This window comes from Equus quagga, chromosome 7, assembly GCF_021613505.1.
Source record: "Equus quagga isolate Etosha38 chromosome 7, UCLA_HA_Equagga_1.0, whole genome shotgun sequence".
NCBI lineage: Eukaryota > Metazoa > Chordata > Mammalia > Perissodactyla > Equidae > Equus > Equus quagga.
Window position 1 is genome coordinate 63,589,943 of NC_060273.1, and position 9,813 is coordinate 63,599,755.

Genomic DNA, 9,813 nt, shown 5'->3' on the forward strand with positions numbered 1-9,813 from the left:
AATTACATTCTCACACCAGTAAACATTGCCACACAACTATTTATTCATTCCACAAATATTTATTGAGGACTTACTATCAACCAGTCAGTGAGCTAGGGCAATGAGAAAAAAAAAAACGTGACCCCTGCTCATGGAGGGAGAGACCAACATTTCAAAATAGTCACACTGATCGCTATATAAAATTACAAACGTGGTGAGTGTCATAAAGGAAAGTGCCACAGTGTAATTACTTCAAATTTACTTGTGATTATCTACTGCTAATAATAACAAGGGCAAGCATTGACTGTCGTATCAATTAGGGGACTTCCATGTGCAAGTGAGAGAAATTCAACTAAAACTAGCTTAAGAGAAAAAGGAATTTATTGTCTCCCTCTAGGCACACGCAGAAGCAGGAGCTTAAATGATGGCTCCCTTTGAATTTCCAGACCCCACCTTCCTCCTCAGTGTTGATTTAATTCTCAGGTAGCCTCTCTCCATGTAGCCAAAGAGATGGCTACTGCCAATCCAGATATACAAGAATCAATAAAATACTAGATCCAGGAGAAAGAGAAATGCCCTCTCTCCCAACGTCCCGTACGAACTCTTAGAGAAGACCTGATTTGCCCAGTGTGGGTCATGTGCTCTTTCTGAACCAATCCCTGAGGCCAAAGGAATGGAGTGCTCTCATTGGTCAGGCTGGGTCCTATGCCCGCCCATTGTGCCTGGGGGATGGGCAGGATGGATGCCAGCCAAACTCTAAAGAATGGTTCTTGTACCAAGGCAAGAGGTGTTGGATGGTCAAAAGCCATCCGGCCACCCCATGGCAGTATCTGAAATTCTGCCTCTCCACAGGTCCTAGAGGCCTTCACAATACAGTGAAGCCAAATGCGGGCAGGTGGGGATAGGTAGCAATGACTTCCAGATTCTAGCTTGGTCTATGTCTTAACAGGCGGAATCCACCAGAGGTCAGGGCAGAGCGCAAAGCAGGAATCATCCAGGGGCTGGCTCTTCAACTGGGCCGTCAGCAGCTCTCGCCGGCGTTTCTGAGAACACAGAGGGTGCCGCCGCCAGAAGCAGAACCCAGGCTGCGGCAAGGGACTATGTTTCCTTCAGAATTGGCTTCCTAAAGGACAGGTTTAAACTTCGGAGCAGGGGCAGACAGGGTGAGGGAAGCGATTTTTAAAACATTGTATTCTGCAGCTACACATGTTCTGCTAGCAAACAGCTATCAGGGCCCTCCAGAATCAGGCAAAGTGAGATACAAACTATAGAAGTGAGGAATCGACCAGAAAAGCTAGGTTCTTGTCTCAACTCACCCCTCTAGACTCAGTTTCCACCACCTTCCTGCCTGCTCACTCGCTGTCAGCCACACTGATGGCCTTTATGCAACTCCATCATGCGAAGCTTGTTTCCACCTCAGAACCTTTGCCCTTGTGGTACTCTTTGCTAGGAAAGTCCTTTTCCTAGATCTTTGCATATTGGGCTCCTTCTTGTCAAGGAGGTCTCCTATTAAATGTTAGCACCCCATCTAAAGTAGTGTCCCACCCAGTAGCACTAACACATCACTCTATTTCCTTCATATCGTTTATCACTCTCTCAACTTATGTTAATTTGTTAACTTGTTTCCTCCACCCCACAACAAAGGACAGCAAACTCAGGGACTTTGCTCTGCACTTTATCCAGAACCTAGAATAGTGCCTCCTCAGAGCATAGGGAGAGGCTCAGGAAACATTTGTTGAATGAACAAACAAATGAGTGAGCCCAGTTTCCCACACAGAAAATGAGACAGTTAGATTATATGACACTAATGGTGATGGCTAACATACACTGAACATGAATTGCATGTTGGGCACATTGCTAAGGGCTATCGGTAGTGCTGTATATGGTTGACTTTATATTTTTTTACCTCTAACAAAATCTCAAATATTCTCAGCACCTTAAATATCCAAAATGATGTTTCTGATGCCCAAAGTCCTCACTTAGCCATTTATTCCTTTGGCTTAGTTCAGAACCTTTCAAAATACCTTTGTGCTGCAGAAACATTTGTTCCAGTGAAATTTCACCTGGAAGTCCTATATGAAAAACAGTTGGAAACAAAAATTATGTGTGTTAGACCATCAAAAAAGCCTCCAACAAATTTCAAGAACAGGAATCATAAAGACCATCATCAATGACCACAAGGTCGTTGCGTTAGAAGTCGAGGAGGAGACATTTCTGTTGTAGAAGTATCCCAGCTAATAAATGAAGAGATGATAGATTTAGTCTTTCGCTACTTGTAACGATTTCATGAATCTCGACAATGAGCATGGAAGCCTGCTAACATCACAAAAAGAGAGACCATCAGACATCACACGCCTCCTGAAAAAAGAACACGCTACCACCCGTGAAGGAGGCCCACCAAAAAGATCACATCTAAATCTGACCAAACCTCGAGATTTAACTATCAATTTACAGGAAGTACAGAGACACCCGTTAATATACCCCACAGGAATACCATCAGCAAAATCTAAACAGTGGGAAACTATCAACCTGAATTCCTCAGAAATAAATTACAAGGGGGAAAAGGGAGACAGAGCAAAACTGATGGACTAAAAGAGGCTTAAAAGACATATCAACCCATCACAATATGTGGACCAATTTTGGATCCTGATTCAAGCATATAATCTGAAAAAGAAAAAATTTCAAAATGCATGAGAAAATTTTTAACAGATGAATAGATGATGATATTGAGAAATCATTGTTTTTAGAATGGTATTTTAGTTATATTTTTATATAGAGTCCTTTTATTTTACAGATACAAACTGAAATATGAATAAAATGAAAAAAGAAGCTAATAAAAAGTTAAAAATCCCCATGTTTGGACATTTAAAAATACACTGAGCCAAAAAATTATTACAGTTTTTCAATCTAGAAATGAAAAAGCCACTGAAGCTTGATACATGTTTTGATTTCTAATAAGGTAAATATCAATAGCCATAACCCACATAAACCAAGAGCTGTTTGGGGTTCTCAATAATTTGTTTAAAGACTAAAGGGTTTTTGAGACCAAAAGAAAATGAGGAAACCACTGTGGATTACCACCAGCCATGATAGGTCCCTTTCATCCTATGACCTCATAAGGAGCCATTATTACAGAATTCCAAGCACCTGTATAAGTCCCTGGTACAGCCTAGGTTTGCTGTCCTAGCTCAGGAAGCTGCTTTTCAATGACCTGAAGTACATCTGGCCAAAGTTAGCTTGTATTCTCCTTGGCAAGGTGGGTTTTCTGTATATTTCATTTGTTCTTTTTCCTCATTTTTCCATTTTCTTTATTTCTCTTCACTTTTTCTTTTTTCTTTTCTTTTTATTTTTCTCATTTTTTTCTTTTTTCCTTTATAGTTTTCTTTTCTCTTTTTTCTCTCTCTCATTTCTTCTTTTTTTCTCATTTTTTTACTTAGTTTTTTAATTAGTTTATTTTTATTTTAGTCTGCCATTGTGTTTTAATTCCATTATAAAGATCAATTTGTCAGGTTGTCTTGGGAAGTAATTTTCTTTTGAGGTGACCTGGACCAAGCCTCTCACTAGCTTTTCCCAGGTTTAAGCTGACCTTGAGATACCCTGCTCAAGCCCAGCAGCAAATCCAACCCACTACAGAGCCTCTCAGCCATCTCTGCTGAGGAAAAGACTCATGTTGGCAACAACCAGCATCTCGAGACCATCAGCAAGGGTATTTTTGCCCTGAAACTAGCCTGGCACATCCTGACTGGGAAGAGGTAGCCATGAAGATTACTGACAAGACTCAACAGAATTTCCCCAGCCTCCAGAGACTATCCCCAAAAGTGAAAATCATGAAGGCTTTGAATCATCCCAACATGGTGAGATTATTTGAAGTGATAGGGACTGAGGACAAGAGTCCTTGTCATGGAGTACGCTAGTGGAGGTGAGTACCTAGTGGCTCATGGCAGTATGAAAGAAAAAAAGATCCAAGCCCAATTCTGCCAGATAGTGTCTGCTATACGGTACTGGCACCAGAAGTTCATTGTCCATAGAGACTTAAAGACAGAAAATCAGCTGTTGGATGCTGACATGAACAAGAATGCAGACTTTGGTTTCAACAACTCATCCACCTTTGGCAATCAGTTGGATACCATCTTGGGGAAGTCCTCCTTTATGCTGCCCTGAAACTCTCCCAGGGCCAAAAGTATGATGGACCCAGTGTGGCTGTGTGGGGCCTGGGAGTCATCCTCTATAGACCCTGCCTTTGATGGCCAGAACTTCAAGGAGCTACAGGAGGAAGTACTGGGCAAAATATACCATATTCCCTTTGACTTGTGCATAGAATGTGAAAACCTGCTCAGGAAATTTTCTCATTCTCAGTGTCCCAGCAAGAGAGGCACTTTAGAAAAATCACAGAGGATCCATGGATGAATGTGGGTCGTGAAGCTGAGGAACTAAAGCCTTACATAGAGCCACTCTCTGATTACAAAGACTCTGAAGACTGAGTTGATAGTGTCCACGGATTACACATGGGAAACGATCCACAATTCTCTGATGGGCCAGAAGTAAAATGAGGTGATGACCACCTATGTGCTTCTGGGCTACCAGAGACCCAAGCTGCAGGTCTACACCCTTACCCTGAAGCCCCAGCCTTCAGCAGATCTGACTAACAGCAGGACTTCCTCCTCATCCCACAAGGTACAGCATTAGGTCTCTACCAACCCCAAGCACTGAGTTTCAGCGAGCCTATCATTCCTACCTTTAACTGCTGTATTATTTTGCTAGGGCTGCCATAACAAAATACATAGACTAGGTTGCTTAGACAACAGAAATTTATTTTCTCGCAGTTCTAGAGGCTAGAAGTTCCAGATCAAGGTGCTATCTGGGCTGGTTTCTAGTGAGGTCTCTCTTCCTGGCTTGCAGCCAGTCACCTCACTGTGTCCTCCCATGGTCTTTCCTCCATGTCTGTGCATCCCTAGTGTGTCCTCATAAAAAGACACCAGGCATATTAAATTAGGGCTCCACCCTTATGACCTCATAATATGACGTTTGCCGTCTCTTTACAGGCCTTATCTCCAAATACAATCACAATGAGGGTTAGGACTTCAATACATGAATTTAGGGTGGACACAATTCAGTCCATAACAATTGCTACTCTAAGAATTCTCAGAGAAGCAAGATATATCCTGAGGAGGATCAGGAGATAGGGAAGAAGGCCAGCAGCACAGCCATCATGCCTGCCAGCCCCGTATCCTGCCTGAACAGGAAGAGGACCACCTGTAGCTCCTCTGCAAACAGCAGCCTCTCTACCAGCCCAAATCAGAGCAGGAATTCCCCACCTTAGGAGACAGTCAGCCTTGGCCAGGCCTCCATTCAGAAGGGCAATGACAACCTAACCATGTCAGGGTCCAGGACCTCCAGGGCTTCTGCTTCTCCTTCATTCTCCCTGGCCCTGCCCCAACAGCACCAGGAATTCAAGATGGCCCAGTTGTAACCCAACTATCCCTTTGGGGCTGCACCTCATGTAGGGTAACTATAAGATGCTGCAGCTCAGCACTGTCCCCCAGTGTGTCCCTGTGGCTTCCCCCTTGACCTGCAGCATGAGCAGCAGTCCTGGGACCCAAGATTCAAATTTTCCCCAGATTATCCAAAGGAAACTCCATACATGCTGGGCAGCTCCAACAGGTGCGGGACCAGTAGATTTTGCCTACTGTGACCCCAGCCTCTCCCTCTGGCAACAGCCATGGCCAGCACTGGGCCACTTGAGGCTTCTTTGGAAGCTCTTCAAGTTTATATAGAGACGTCTTTGTTTCATATTTGCCAGAAGGAACTTGAATGAACCTGAAAGCAAAGACCAAGTGGAGACATTGAAACCTGGAGCGGACAAGCCACACACTGCAGTTCACGTGGAGTATGAAGATCACAAGCTCCATGGAGCCCAACGAGGTGATGAGAAAATTTGGCAAGGTGCTTGACACGCATAGCTGTCAGTATGAAATGAACAAGAAATGGTGCTGCTGGGGTCGGCCTGCAACCGAGTGGTTAAGTTCACACACTCTGCTTCGGCTGCCCAGGGTTTTGCCAGTTTGGATCCTGGGCGTGGATATGGCACCGCTCATCAGGCCATGCTGAGGCAGCATCCCACATAGTACAACCACCAGCACCACAACTAGAATATACAACTATGTACTGCGGGGCTTTTGGGAGAAAAAGAAGAAAGAGAAAAAAAAAAAAAGATTGGCAACAGATGTTAGCTCAGGTGCCGATCTGAAAAAAGAAAAAGAAAGAAATGGTGCTGCTGTGCATACAGGGCTCCCCAGGGCCAATGAGAATTCCTGCAGTGGAAGGTGGAGGTGAGAAAACTCCCCAAATGGTCTGTCATTCATTTAAATACATACCCAGCACCTCTGCGGCCCTCAAAAGCATTGCCTCTAAAATAACAAAAGAGATTAAGCTTTAAAAGGTTGCCAAATTTTTAGGGCAGTGAAACTACTCTGTATAATACTATAAGGGTGGATACATGTCACTGAACATTTGTCAAGACCCATAGAATGTACAACACAAGAGTGAATCTTATCATAAACTGGACCTTGGGTGATAACGATGTGTCAGTGTAAGTTCATCATTGTAACAAATGTACCACTCTGGTGGCGGATGTTGATAATGGGGGAAGCTGTGCATGTGTAGGGGCAGGGGAGGTATGGGAACTCTTTGTAACAACTTCTCAATTTTGCTATGAACCTAAAACTGCTTTTTAAAAAATAGTCTTTTTTTAAAAAAAGTTGTCAGGAATACTCCTGAAATTGATCTACAGATTCAACACAGAATCCCAGCTGATTTCTCTATAAAAATTGACAAGCTGATTCTAAAATTCACATGGAATTGCAAGGGACCCAGAACAGCAAAACAGTCTTGAAAAATAACAAATTTGGAGGACTCACACTTCAAAACTTTCTACAAAGCAACAGTAACCAAGACAGAGTGGTACTGGCATAAGAATAGATATATAGAGAATTAAGAAATAAGCCAGTGTGTTTATGGTCAACTGATTTTTGACAAGGATGCCAAGATCATCCAATGGAGAAACAATAGTCTTTTTAATAAATTGTGTTGGGACAACTAGATAGCCACCTGCTAAAGAATGAATTTGGACCATTAGCTCACACTGTTTACAAAAATTAACTCAAAAGATCAAAGACCTAAATGTAAGAGATGAAACAATAAAAGTCTTAGAAGAAAACACAGGGGTAAATATTCAAAACCTCAGATATGGTATTGGTTTCTTAGATATGCCACAAAACACAAGGAACACCAAAAGCACAAGCAACAAAAGAAAAAACAGATAAAATGGACTTCATAAATATTAAAAACTTTTGTGCATCAAAGGACATAATCAAGAAAGTGAAAAGACAACCTCAGAATGGGAGAAACTATTTGCAAATCCATTTCTGATAAGGGCCTAGTATCCAGAATATACAAACTCAACACAAAAAGACAAACAACTCAAGAAATGGTCAAAAAGATTTGAATAAACATTCTTCCAAAGAAGAAATAAAAATGGCCAATAAACACATGAAAAGATGCTCAACATTGTTAGTCATTAGGGAAACACAAATCAAAACCACTTCAAACCCAATGGGATGACTATAACAAAACAAAACCAGAAAATAACAGTGCAAGGATATAGAGAATTGGAACCCTCATATATAGCTGGTGGGAATGTAAAATGATGCTGCCACTATGGAAAACAGTTGGTGGTTCCTCAAAAAGTTAAGTATAGAATTACCATATGAGCTTGTATTTCCACTCCTAGGTATATACCCAAAAGAAGTAAAACAAATTCTCACATAAAGACTTGTACACAAATGTCTATAGCAGTCTATTCACAATAGCCAAAAAGTGGAAACAACCCAAACGTCCATCAATGGATAAACAAAATGTGTTATATCCATGCAATCAAATATTACTCAGCCACAAAAAGGAATGAAGTACTGCCACATGCAACACCATAGATGAACCTGGGAAACATTATGCTGAGTAAAGAGTCTAGTCACAAAAGACATATTATGTGATTCCATTTATATGAAATGTCCAGAATAGGCAAATCTATACAGAGGATGTATTACAAATCAGATTAGTGGTTGCTTAGAGTTGTAAGGATGGGGGGACAGGACAGTGATGGTAAAGGCACACAGTTTCTCCCTGTGGTGATGAAAATGTTCTAAAATTAACTGTGGTGATGGTTGCACAAATCTGTGACTATACCAAGAAACATTGAATTGTATACTTCAAGTAGGTGAATTGTATGGTATGTGAATTATGTGAATAAAGCTGTTTTTTAAAAATAAAGAGGTTGCCAGGAACCACCTGGAAGACAAGAGGAGGGGCCAGCTGGCTCCATGTGCCGGCCTGCCACTCAAGGCCACCCCAAAGGCAGAGACTGGACTGGTCTGTTTCCCCTGGGGCACTTCCCACTTCCCCTGCCCTTCTGTGTCTTTTTCTTCTGTGTTTGTGGGGGACGGCAGACGGTTCTGTAAAATAAAGACAAAAACATAACTCTTCCTCCTTCCTCTTTCCTTCTTCCTCCTTCCTCCTTCCTCTTTCCTCCTTTTTCCTTTCCCTGCTCCTTCTCCTTCTTCTCCCCCTGTCTTGTGTTTTTGGCTTACACAGCAAGAGTTTGGTTACATACAGGGGGAATTGAGCAAATAATTAAATACATCAAAGATAGTAGAAATCAGATTTCTCACTGGAAAACAAGTTACAAATATGGTAAAGAGGAAGGCAAGAATAAACTTTGTGGTGTTGGATTGGAATTAGAAATATTAGTGTGAACTCATGCTTTTAATATAGATAAATATATGTGTGTGTATGTGTTCATTCTGCCACTACGAGAGACAATAAGCATGACATTCCAGTAACAGTGAGTACCCCTAGTACCCAGATCTTGGTTTCTATATATTATCCTCCACTTAAAGAAACCAAAGCTCTTTGGAGAAATGGCTGACTCCAGGGCTGGATAGGGAAAATACAAGATAAACCTGCAATATCTCTTTGCTCCAGAAAGTAAGGAAGGGCTCAAAGAATGATGAGGACATAACAAAAAGACACAAGAATATCTATAAATAATCTAGAGCAATCTTCTAAATGGAAAAATGCTAGAATCATTCTTTTTTAAATCAAGAATGGGATGGAATCCCACTAATACTACTTCTATTCACATTGTGAAGCTCTGAGCCACTAGAATAAGATAAGAAAAAGAAACGAGTTCTAAGCATTGGAAGAGAATAGAAATCTACAGCTAATTGCATATGATATGAATATTTAAAAGGAAAACTCAAAAGAATATATCTAGATAAATTATTAGAAAGAATAAAGTTTAGCAAGCAGGCTGGTTATAGGATTTTTCTTATGATGATAAAATTTATATTTAGAATTAGCTGGCTGGACTCAGTTTTGATGATTTCAACTTTGTTGGTAATATACAAAGCATGATAGTGAGGAACCAGTTGAACATAAGCCTGATGAGGATGTTGACCTTGGCCATGTCAGCATGACAGAGCTTCTTCACAGCTGTTCTGATCTGGTGCTTGTTGGCCTTGACATCCACAATGAACACAAATGTGCTGCTGTATTCTATCTTCTTGATGGCTGACTTGATAGCCAGGGGAACTTGATGATGGCATAGTGGTCAAGCATGTTTCTTCTGGAAGAACTCTTCTGAGGCTATTTGGGCTGCCTTCTGAGCTGCTGCTGCAAGGTGGTTGATGTCTAGATCTTTTTTCTGTGGCTGTGGACACCTTTCAGCACTGCCTTCTTGGCCTTCAAAGCCTTTTGCTTTGGCTTTGGGGGGAACAGGAG

The 9,813-nt window shown here is 41.6% G+C and overlaps 1 pseudogene; it reads left to right on the top strand.

Annotated features, from left to right (window-relative positions):
- The first annotated feature begins 2,265 nt into the window (after positions 1 to 2,265).
- LOC124242605 (serine/threonine-protein kinase MARK2-like) lies at positions 2,266 to 9,607 on the top strand (annotated as a pseudogene).
- The last annotated feature ends 206 nt before the right edge of the window (positions 9,608 to 9,813 follow it).